The 12,070-nt window shown below is 37.4% G+C and overlaps 1 protein-coding gene across 2 annotated transcripts in view; it reads right to left on the reverse strand.

The window, feature by feature from the left end:
- Positions 1-9,439: 9,439 nt before the first annotated feature.
- The window catches only part of LOC102959082 (guanylate-binding protein 4-like), a 36,378-nt gene continuing 33,747 nt past the window's right edge, over positions 9,440-12,070 (reverse strand). For both annotated transcript variants that reach the window (XM_042997790.1, XM_042997789.1), the window contains one exon: positions 9,440-10,020. The gene's annotated coding sequence lies outside the window, so the exon portion shown is untranslated. The remainder of the gene's footprint in view (positions 10,021-12,070) is intronic.

Consider the following 12,070-nt stretch of genomic DNA (forward strand, 5'->3'; position numbering starts at 1 on the left):
TATGTGAGTTCTTGTAACCAGTGGGGATTAAAGTCTACAGTTTTAAAGGTCAGAGAGCATGGCTGGGATGGAGCCCAGAGGGCATTGTGCTGCTCCTGGAGAAAAGACAGGCAAACAACCCAAGGGCAGACAGTATGGAAGTGGCTATTTGGTGAATGCCTTGGGCTCACAGTGGTGAGACTGTTCACTCTTCTCTGAGTATGTCCCTGAAAGGCAGAGTTTGCAGAGATGTGTCTTTAGAACAAAGGAACTGACTGGTATCATTTACCTCCCCCATCTCTCAGCATAAACACAGAAGCAGTGCACTGACACTGGCTGCCTAACTTGCTTACACCAAGCCCCACCCCCATATATTATGGTAGGATGGCCCTTCTCAGTCAAGCTTGCTTCAGTTCCCAATGCGGTCAGGCCCCTCCCCCAGAAGGCCAGCACAAACCCCTGTCCACACCATGTCTTCCAACCAGAGAGTTCTGCAGGGCATCAGTTCTGGTGGAGTTGGTGTTAGGTCTCATTTTCACAAGCAGACCAGAGTACATCTAGTTAAAAATTGGAACATTCAGAAAGGGACCAAACACTGCTCACAGCAGGCAAGGAGAACTTCTGCATGTGACTGGCCTAATCAATACAGCAGCCAAAACGCAACAGCACAGTGCACGTAGCACACACCAGAGATACACCCAGGTCCTGGGCACTACTTGATCTCTTAACTGACATTTCTAACATAGAGAAGAAGTCAGAGACTTAGATAAAATCCCAAGATGAAGGGATTTGTCCCAAATGAAAGAACAAGATAATGCTATGGCCAGATATCTAAGAAAAATAGATACAAGTAACATACCTGAGGGAGAATTTAAAGCAACAATCATAAGGATACTCACTGGGTTTGAGAAAAGAATAGAAGACATCCGTGAGACCTTTACCACAAAGAAAAAAGAATTTATTTTTTTATATTTTTTTTATTATTAACGTTTTTTATTTATTTTTGGGACAGAGAGAGACAGAGCATGAACCGGGGAGGGGCAGAGAGAGAGGGAGACACAGAATCGGAAACAGGCTCCAGGCTCCGAGCCATCAGCCCAGAGCCTGACGCGGGGCTCGAACTCACGGACCGCGAGATCGTGACCTGGCTGAAGTCGGACGCTTAACCGACTGCGCCACCCAGGCGCCCCGTGAAAAAAGAATTTAAAAGAATCAAACAAAGATAAAGAGTGCAATAACGGAGATTGAAAATAGGCTTGATGCAATGAACGGCAGGCTGAAAAAAGCAGAGGAACAAATCAGTGGCCTAGAAGACAAAATAATAGAAAATAATGAAGCTGAACAAAAGAGAGAAAAAAGAATTATTCAATACAAGAATGGACTTGGGGAGCTCAGTGACTCCATCAAAAGTAATAACATTCATATTATAGAGTCCTAGAAGAAGAGAGAAAAAAGGGGGAAGAAAATTTATTTCAAGAAATTATAGCAGGAAGTTTCCCTGATCCGAGGAAGAAAAGAGATATCCAGATCCAGGAGGCACAGAGAACTCCCATCAAAATCAACAAATGCAGGGGTGCCTGGGTGGCTCAGTTGCTTAAGCGTCTGACTTTGGCTCAGGTCATGATCTCACTGCTCAGGAGTTCAAGCCCCACATCAGGCTCTGTGCTGACAGCTGACAGCTTGCAGCTCAGAGCCTGGAGCCTGCTTCAGATTCTGTCTCTGTCTCTCTGCCCCTCCCCCACTAGTGCTCTGTCTCTCTCTGTCCCTCAAATGTGAATAAACATTAAAAAAAATTTTAAAAATCAACAAAAGCAGACCAACAGCAAGACACATTGAAATTAAATTTGCAAAATATAGTGATAAAGAAAAAAAATCTTAAAAGGAGCAAGACAAAAGAAGTCCTGGGAACTTATAAGGGAAAACCCATAAGGCTAGCAGGAGATTTCTCAACAGAAACTTGGCAAGCCAGAAGGGAGAGGCATGATATATTCAAAGTGCTAACTGGGAAAAATCTGTAGCCAAGAGTACTCTATCCAGTAAGGCTATCATTCAGATAGAAGGGGAGATAAAGAGTTTCCCAGACAAACAAAAACTAAAAGAGTTTGTGACCATTAAACCAGCCCTGTAAGAAATATTAAAGGGGATTCTTTGTATGCAAAGGAGAGACCAAAAGTGTCAAAGATAAGAAATGATCAGAGAAAATCTCCAGAAACAATGACAAAACAATTACTTAAATGACAATACATATCTATCAATAATTACTTTGAATTAAATGGACTAAATGTTCCAATCAAAAGACATAGGGTGTTTGAATGGATAAAAAAACAATACCCATCTATGTGTTGCTTACTAGAGACTTATTTTAGACTTAAAGACACCTGCAGGTCAGAAGTGAGGGGGTGGAGAAACATTTATCACACAAATGGATGTCGAAAGAAAGCCACAGTAGCAATACTTATATAAAACAAACTAGACTTTAAAACAAAGTCTGTAACCGGAGACAAAGGTCATTATATAATCATAAAGGGGACAATACAACAAGAAGATATAACAATTGTAAATATTTATGCACCCAACATGAAAGAACCCAAATATATAAAGCAACTAATAACAAACATAAATGAACTAATTGATAATAACACAATAATAACAGGGGACCCCACTTACATCAATGGACAGAGCATCTAAGCAGAAAATCCACAAGGAAACAATGGCTTTGAATGACATACTGGAACAGACTGATTTAACAGATATATACAAAATATTCCATCCTAAAACAGCAGCATACACATTCTTTCTAAGAGCACATGGAACATTCTCTAGAATAGATCACATATTAGGTCAAAAAACAGGCCTCAACAATACAAAAAGATTAAAATCATACCATGTACCTTTTGTGACCACAACGCTATGAAACTAGATGTCAACCACAAGAGGAAATACAGAAAGACCACAAATACATGGAGGTTAAACAATATGCTACTAAAGAATGAATGCATCAACCAGGAAATCAAAGAAGAAATAAAAAAAACACATGGAAACAAATGAAAATGAAAACACAATGGTCCAAAACCCTTGGGATGCAGCAAAAGAGGTCATAAGAAGGAAGTATATAGCAATACAGGCCGACTTCAAGAAGCAAGAAAAATCTAAAACAATCTAACCTTATGCTTAATGGAGCTAGAAAAAGAACAACAAATGAAGCCTAAAGTCAGCAGAAGGAAGGAAATAATAAAGATTAGAGCAGAAATAAATGACAGAGACACTAAAAAAAAAAAAAAAACCCAATAGAACAGATCAATGAAACCAGGAGCTGGATCTTTGAAAAAATTATTAAAATTGATAATTCTCTAGTTAGACTTACCAAGACAGGGAGAGAGAGAGAACCCAAATAAATTCACAAATGTGAGAGGGGAGATAACAAGGTATACCACAGAAATATACACAATTACAAGAGAATATTTTGAAAAACTATATGCCAACCTGGAAGAAATTATTAAATTCCTAGAAACATAAAAGCCACCAAAATTGAAATAGGAAGAAATAGAAACTTTGAACACACTGATAATAGGAAAGAAACTGAATCAGTAATCAAAAAACTCCCAACAAACAAAAGCCCAGGACCAAATGGCTTCATAGGTGAATTCTACCAAACATTTAAAGAAGAGTTAAAGGGCGCCTGGGTGGCTCAGTTGGTTAAGTGGACGGCTTTGGCTCAGGTCATGATCTCGTGGTCCGTGGGTTCGAGCCCTGCGTCGGGCTCTGTGCTGACAGATCAGAGCCTGAAGCCTGTTTCGGATTCTGTGTCTCCCTCTCTCTGACCCTCCCCTGTTCATGCTCTGTCTGTCCCTGTCTCAAAAATAAATAAAACGTTAAAAAAAAAAAAAAAAAAAAAGAAGAGTTAATACGTATTCTTTTCAAACTACTCCAGAAAATTGAAAAGGAAAACTTCCAAACTCATTTTATGAGGTCAGGATTGCCTTCATTCATTCCAAAAGCAGACAAAGCCTCTGCTAAAAAAGAAAACTACAGGCCAATATTCCTGATTAACATGGATGCAAAAATTCTCAATAAAATACTAGCAAACCGAATCCAACAATACATTTAAACAATCATTCACCACAATCAAGTGGGGTTTATTCCTGGGTTGCAAGGGTGGTTCAATATTTGCAAATCAATCAACATGATGCACCATATTAATAAAAGAAGGGATAAGAGCCACTAGATAATTTGAGTAGATGCAGAAGAAGCATTTGACAAAGTTCAACATACATTCATGATAAAAACTCTAACAAAGTAGGTTTAGAGGGAACATACCTCAATGTAATAAAGGCTATATACGAAAAACAGCTAATATCATACCTCAACATAATAAAGGCCATATATGAAAAACAGTGAATATCATCCTCAATGGCCAAAAACTGAGAGCTTTTCCTCTACAGTCAGGGACAAGACAGGGATGTCCACTCTCACCACTGTTATTTAACCTAGTACTGGAAGTCCTAGCCTCAGCAATTAGACAATAAAAAGAAATAAAAGGCACCCAAAATCAGCAAGAAAGAAGTAAGATGTTTGCAGATGACATGATACCTTATATAGAAAACCTGAAAGACTCCATCAAAAATCTGCTAAAACTGACGCCCAAATTCAGGAAAGTAGCAGGATAGAAAATCAATGTACAGAAATCTGTTGCATTTCTATACACCAATAATGAAGCAGCAAAAAGAGAAATTAAGGAATCGATCTCATTTACAACTACACTGAAAACAATAAGATACCTAGGAATAAACCTAACCAAAGAGGTGAAAGACCTATACTGTGAAAACTAAAAAACACTGATGAAAGAAACTGAAGATGACATGATAATATGGAAAGACATTCCATGCTCACAGATTGGAAGAGCATATATTGTTAAAATGTCTATGCTACCCAAAGCAATTTATACATTTTATAAAATCCCTACTGAAATACCAACAGCATTTTTCGCTGAACTAGAACAAAGAATCCTAAAATTTGTATGGAACCACAAAAGACTCAGAATACCAAAGCAACCTTGAAAAGTAAAAGCAAAGTTGGAGGCATCACAATTCTGGACTTCAAGTTACATTACAAACCTGTAGTAATCAAAACTGCCACAAAACAGACACACAGATCAATAGAACAGAATAGAAAATCCAAAAATGAACCTACAACTATATTGTCAGTTAATATTCAACAAAGCAGAAGGAATATCCAATGGGAAAAAGACCATCTCTTCAACAAATGGTGCTGGGAAAACTGGAAACCTACATGCAAAAGAAGGAAACTGGACCACTTTCTTAGGCCAATCAGAAAAATAAGTTCAAAATAGATTAAAGACTTAAATGTGACACTTGAAACCTTAAAAATCCTAGTAGAGAACACAAGCGGCAACCTTTCTGACATCAGTTGTAGCACCTTCTTTCTAGGTATGTATACTAAGGCAAGGAAAACAAACGCAAAAATAAACTATTGGGACTTCATCAAAATAAGAAGCTTCTGCACAGTGAAGGAAACAGTCAACAAAATTAAAAGGTAGCCTATGGAATGGGAGAAGATATTTGCAAAAGACATATCTGATAAAGTATCCAAAATATATAAAGAACTTATCAAACTGAACACCTAAAAAACAAATTATCCAGTTAAGAAGTGGACAGAAGATATGAATAGACATTTTCCAAAGAAGACATCCTGATGACTAACAGACAAATGAAAAGATGCTCAACATCACTCATCAGGGAAATTCAAATAAAAACTAAAATGAGATATCACCTCACACCTGTCAGAATGGCTAAAATCAACAACACATGAAACAAGTGTTGGCAAGGATGTGGAGAAAGGGGAATTCTCTTGCACTGCTGGTATGAATGCAAACTGGTACAGCCACTGTGCAAAACAGTATGGAGTTTCTTTGAAAAGTTAAAAATAGAACAACCCTACAACTGAGCAATTGCACTACTAGGTATTTACCCAAAGGATATAAAAATACTAACTCAAAGAGATACATAGCAGCATTTATACAATATTTATACAGTTTCTATAGCAGCATTACCTACAATAGCCAAACTATGGAAATAGCCCAAGTGTCCATCAACTGATGAATGGATAAAGAAGATATGGGATGTATGTATGTCTACACACACACACACTGGAATATTACTCAGCCATAAAAAAGAATGAAATATTGAGAGAGAGAGAAACCATAAGAGACTCTTTACAACAGAGAACAAACTGAGGGTTGATGGAGGGAAGTGGTTAAATTGGGGACGGGTTAAATGGGTGATGGGTATTAAGAAGGGCACTTGTCATGTTGAGCACTAGGTGATATATATAAGTGACAAATCACTAAATTCTACTCCTGAAAACAAACAAAATACAATGAAATCTTGCCATTTAAAATGATATGGATGGAACTAAGTGAATGCTAAGTGAAATAAGTTAGATAAAGACATATAGTGTATGATTTCACTCATATGTGGAATTTAAGAAACAAATGAGCAAAGGGATTAAAAGAGAAAGAGAAAGAGAGAGAGAGAGAGAGAGAGAGAGAGAGAGAGAGAGAGAGAGAGAAACCAAGAAACAGACCCTTAACTATAGAGAACAAACTGATGGTTACCAGAGAGGAGGTGGGTGTGGGGATGGGTTAAATAGATGACAGGGATTAAGGAGTGCAATTGCTGTGATGAGCACAGGGTGATATATGGAAGTGTTATATTACTATATTTTACACTTGAAACAAATACAATACTGTATGTTAATTAGTTGGAATTAAAATAAAACTTAAAAAATTCCTACCTAATGTAATATAGTGTCAAATTGATTGAATTGAAACTACATTGTTTGTTTTTTAAGATTATGCATTTATTTTGAGAGAGAGAGAGAGAGAGAGAGAGAGAGAGAGAGAGAGAGAGAATGCATGAGCAGGGGAGAAGCAGAGAGGAAGAAAGAGAATCCCAAGCAGGCTCCATGCTGTCAGTGCAGCACCCAACGTGGGGCTGGATCTCACAAACTGTGAGATCATGACCTGAGCCAAGATCAAGGGTTGGATGTTTAACCGATTGAGCCACCCAGATGCCTGAAATTACATTCTTTGATGCCCTATGCATTATGTTAAATTAAGACTTTATTTTGTTTAGATCAGTTTTAGGTTTACATAAATAAAGCAAAAAGTAAGAGTTTCCATATATCCCTTAGCCCACTCCACCCCCCAGTTTTCCCCAGTTATTTCCATCTTACATTAGCATGTACATTTGTTATGAATGCTGAATCAATGTTGAAAGATTAACTAAATTCCATATTAGAGTTCACTTAGTGTGGTACATTTTGTATGTTTTATATGTATGTACATACAGAATAGTTTCATTTCCCAAAAGACCTCCAGCTATTCATACCACGCTTCCTCCCTTTGAGCCTCTAGCAACCACTGGTATTTTTACTGTTTTACCTTTTCAGAATGTCATATAGTTGGATGACAATATGTAGCCTCTCAGATGGGCTTCTGAAATTTTCACTTAGCAAATTGTACTGAAGTCTGCTTACGTCTTTTCGTGCCTTGAGAGCCCATTTCTTTTTAGGATTGAATTAACATTCCATTGACCAGATATATCACAATTTGTTTATTCACCTGCTGAAGCATATGTTGGTTGCTTCTAAGTTTTGGCAATTATATATAAAGCTACTTTCAACATCTGTATGCAGGTTTTTTGTAAATTAAGTTTTCAACTCATTTTGGTAAATACTGGAGCACAATCCCTGGATGGTAAGTGTTAAGCACTGGGAGAAACTACAAAAATGTCTTCCAAAATGGCCAAACCATTTCGCAGTCCCACAGCAATGAATGGGAGTTATTATCACTTCATATCTTCTACTAGTATTTGGTGTCATCAGCATTCTAGGTTTTAGCCATTTTGGTTTGTGTTTAGTGGTATCTTTTGTGGTTTTATTTTTGTAAAATTATTTTTACAATTTTTTCTTTTTTTTGACATATGTAAATATCTATTTTTTTATTTTTTAATTTTTATTTTTTAATATATGAAATTTATTGTCAAATTGGTTTCCATACAACACCCAGTGCACATCCCAAAAGATAGAATTTTTCCTTTTTAATGTTTATTTATTTTTGAAAGAGAGCAGGGGAGGGGCAGAGAGATGGGGGGACATAGAATCCGAAGCAGTCTCCAGGCTCTGAGCTGTCACCACAGAGCCCAAAGCGAGTCTTGAACTCACGAACTGCCAAGATCATGATCTGAGCCAAAGTCAGAAGCTTAACTGACTATGCCACCCAGGTGCCCCTCTTATTGTGGTTTTAATGTAGGGTTCTCTAAAGACATATGATGTGGGGCATCCTTTCAGATGCTTGCTTGACATCTGTGAATCTTTGTGAGGTGTCTGTTCAGATCTTTTGCCCATTTTTAAATTGGGTTGTTTTCTTATTCTTGAGTCTTAAGAGTTGTTTGTGTATTTTGGACATCAGTTCTTTATCAGACATGTTTTCTGTAAATATTTTCTCTTAATGTGTACGTTGTCATTTCACTCTTTGAATACTGTGTTTTGAACATCAAAAGTTTTCAATTTCAATGAAGTACAACTTACCAATTTTCTTTTCATTGATTGTGATTTTTGGTAGTGTATCTAAAAAGTTATCAATAAACCAAAGGTCGCCTAGGTTTTTCCTCTATCTTATCTTCTAGGAGTTTTATGTTTTACATTTAGATCTATGATCCAACTTGAATTCATTTTTATCAAAATTGTAAGATCTGTGTCTAGATTCTTTTTCTTTTCCTTCCTTTTTTTTTTGTATATGAATGTGCAGTTGTTCCAGCAGCATTTATTGAAAAGATTATGCTTTATCCACTGATTTGCTCTTCTTCCTTTGTCAGAGATCAGTTAACTATAGTTGTGTGAGTCTATTCCTGGACCCTCTATTCTGTTCCATTGATCTACTTGTCTATTCTTTTTCCAGTGCCACACAGTCTTGATTACTATAATTTTATAGTAAGTCTTAAAGCTGGGTAGTTTCAGTTTCTGACATTTTCTTCTCCGTCAGTATTTGCTGTATATTCTGGGTCTTTTGCGTCTCCATATGAACTTCAGAATTAGTTTGTCAATATCCACAAAATAACTTGCTGGCATTTTTACTGGGATTATATTGAATCTATAGAACTGACATCTTGACAATACTGAGTGTTCCCATTTATTTAGATTTTTCTTTGTTTTATTTCAACAGAGTTGTTATTTTCTTCATTAGACCTTACACATATTTTTTTTTCAGATGTATAACCTAAGTATTTCTTTCTCAGGAGTGCTAACATAAATGATATTGTGTTATTAATTTCAAATTCCACGTGTTCATTGCCGATGTATAAGCAAGCAATTGATTTTTGTATGTAAACCTTGTATCCTGCAACCTTGCTATAATCACTTATTAGTGCCAGGAATTTTTTGTTGTTGTTGATGATGTTTTGAGACTTTCTACATAAAAAAATCTATATATCTTTCCTTTTCTTTTTTTGTCTTATTTCATTAGGACTTCCATGATGTTCAATAGAAGTGAAAGCAGACATCATTGCCCTGTTCCTAATCTTACGGGAAAGCATCTAGCTTTTCACCATTAAGTATGCTTGTAGGTTTTTTTCAGCTATTCTTTATCAAGTTGAGGAAATACCCCACTATTCCTAATTTGTGAAAGGTTTCATCACGAGTGAGTGTTAGACTTTTGTCAAATGCTTTTTCTTCATTAATTGATATAATCATATTATTTTTCTTCTACTGTCTTGAGTTTAACCTAACTGTAAAAGCTGATGTGGCACCTTGCTTGGGAATTAGTTATTTGGCACCTAGTGTTCTCAGTCCAGGACACTTAGTGGACCCCTAACAGAAGAGTCCCATTTAGCATCCTGAAGCATAAGAAGAAGGAGCCCCAAACTGATGATATCCTAAACCACATCGAGTTCCTGGAAATGCAGACTTTAAGCAGTTTCAGGCCATCAATCTATTTGATGCAATTCTTCAGCTGATAAAAATCTGGGGATAAAAGAATAAATAGTTTTAGAGTCAAGATCTATAGCCTTGCAATATTCTTGAATGAGAGCAAGAGGCACTAGCTACTGTGACAGAAAGCTAAACACCACAAAACAAATACTCTGATATTGGTGGGACTGAGGAAATCTATATATATAAAAAAAAAGAAATAAGAAGAAACTGTTACTGCACAAATCTGAGTCAGTGAATCAGCTTAGTGAGATAGCTGTAATAAATATGTCATCTTGTTCATAATCACAGTGTGGGCTGAGCCAGTGGAAACAAGAGCTGCCCTTAGTTCAGCAGTTAGTATTTTTGAGCGTGGGGAAAAAGAATGTAAAATTTAGGAGGTTTTTATATTTGTCTGATGGATATCAGAAGGAGAAGCTTCCTCTGTGACCTGGGTTCTAGATGCTAGCATTAAATATTTGCGAATGTGGAAAAGACAAAAGGCTTGCTAATGCCACTCTCTGAGAGGTCAGGGTGTCCCTCTGTTCATTTCCCTCAGCCCAGGTTCAGGTGACTGTGACTTTTCCTTCACTCCACCCTGAATTTAGTATAATTTGTTTCATGATACATCTTTGATGGTGACTATAGGTACTATCGGCATCTCCCATCCTAGTTTCTTGGCCACACCTCAGTTTGCTCTGACCCTATTACTCCAGGAACAGATTCGATGTCTTGCAGTGAGGCTAACTGGAAAGACCATATTCACCCTTGACCCAAAGATCCAATCTGTGAAATGAAAATAATAGATAGCCAGTTTGGTCTACCTTTATTGTTTGTGATACCTGGTTCAAGATAGTGAACAAGTAAATTTTTTTAATCTCCACTCTATTTTTATTTTTTAGAGAGAAAGAGAGAGCACAAGCAGGGAAGAGGGGGAGGGGGAGGGAGGGAAGGGGAGAGAAAGAGAGAGAGAGAGAGAGAGAGAGAGAGAGAGAGAGAGAGAGAGAGAGAATTCCAAGCAGGTGTGGAGTCTGATGCGGAGCTCCATCCCATGATCCTGGGATCATGACCTGAGCTGAAATCAAGAATCAGATGCTTAACTGACCGAGCCACGCAGGCGCCCTTTAATCTCCACTTTTAAAGTATCTTTAGACATGTCATCAAACCTTGCCAGGATAGTTTATTTAAAGTTAAGGAATTTTCAAAATTGAGACTTTGTCATCAGCCCAACTAAAGGCTGCTGATAAAAGCTATTACTTTACGTTTTGCCTATTTGTCATCATTATATACCTCTCAGGCCTTCAAAACTAGCATTTCCACGGTTTTTGTGTATTCAAAAACAAAGAAAAGTTCTTTGGCTAACCTGTATCTTGATGAACATGAATATTTTACCATTAAATGAGAAGTAATAACTGCTAACATAATGTTAAAAATAAAGTGCTTGGTTGTCTAAAAAAGCAACAATTAATTATATTCAGGATTTTAGATGGCTACAAGAAGAGGTGCCATTACTGCTGGATCTCAAAAGATAACTCAGATTGCATCAAAGAAAAATGAGAGGAAATGTATTTTAGACCAAAAGAATGAAATGAGCAAATAAACAATGGTAGTGAGCAAATGCTAGGAATCCACTGGAGTTCACCATAGCCACAGGCTCATTAAGGATGAGGCTGAAAGATCAGGTGGGACCTGAGTAATGGGATTTATTCCAAAGGCGTATAGAGTTCCACATTCTGATGGCAGGAGGAGAAAGAGTACAGGGAGGACACTGGAGATAGAGATCCCTTTAGAGGGTGCTGTCACAGCACCTCTGTTTCTACCACTCCAGGCTTGTGTGGAAGCATTCCTCCACAGGGTTCTGCAGGGATTCAGGTTCCTTCCATCTAGTTGTTCTGTACCCACTAAGAAAGCCTATTTATCTGCAAGGTCAAAGCTCCACTGCTGTCAAAGTTGAACCAGTAGGAGGGAAAAGATGGAACTGGTGGAGTACAGGAGCAAATTTCTGTGGCCTAGACTCTCAAGTGACATACACATACTTCTGTTTCTATCTCCTGAGCAAACATAATCACATTGACCACTGCTAGCTTTAAGAGCAGCTAGAAAA

Source organism: Panthera tigris, chromosome C1, assembly GCF_018350195.1.
Source record: "Panthera tigris isolate Pti1 chromosome C1, P.tigris_Pti1_mat1.1, whole genome shotgun sequence".
Taxonomy (NCBI): domain Eukaryota; kingdom Metazoa; phylum Chordata; class Mammalia; order Carnivora; family Felidae; genus Panthera; species Panthera tigris.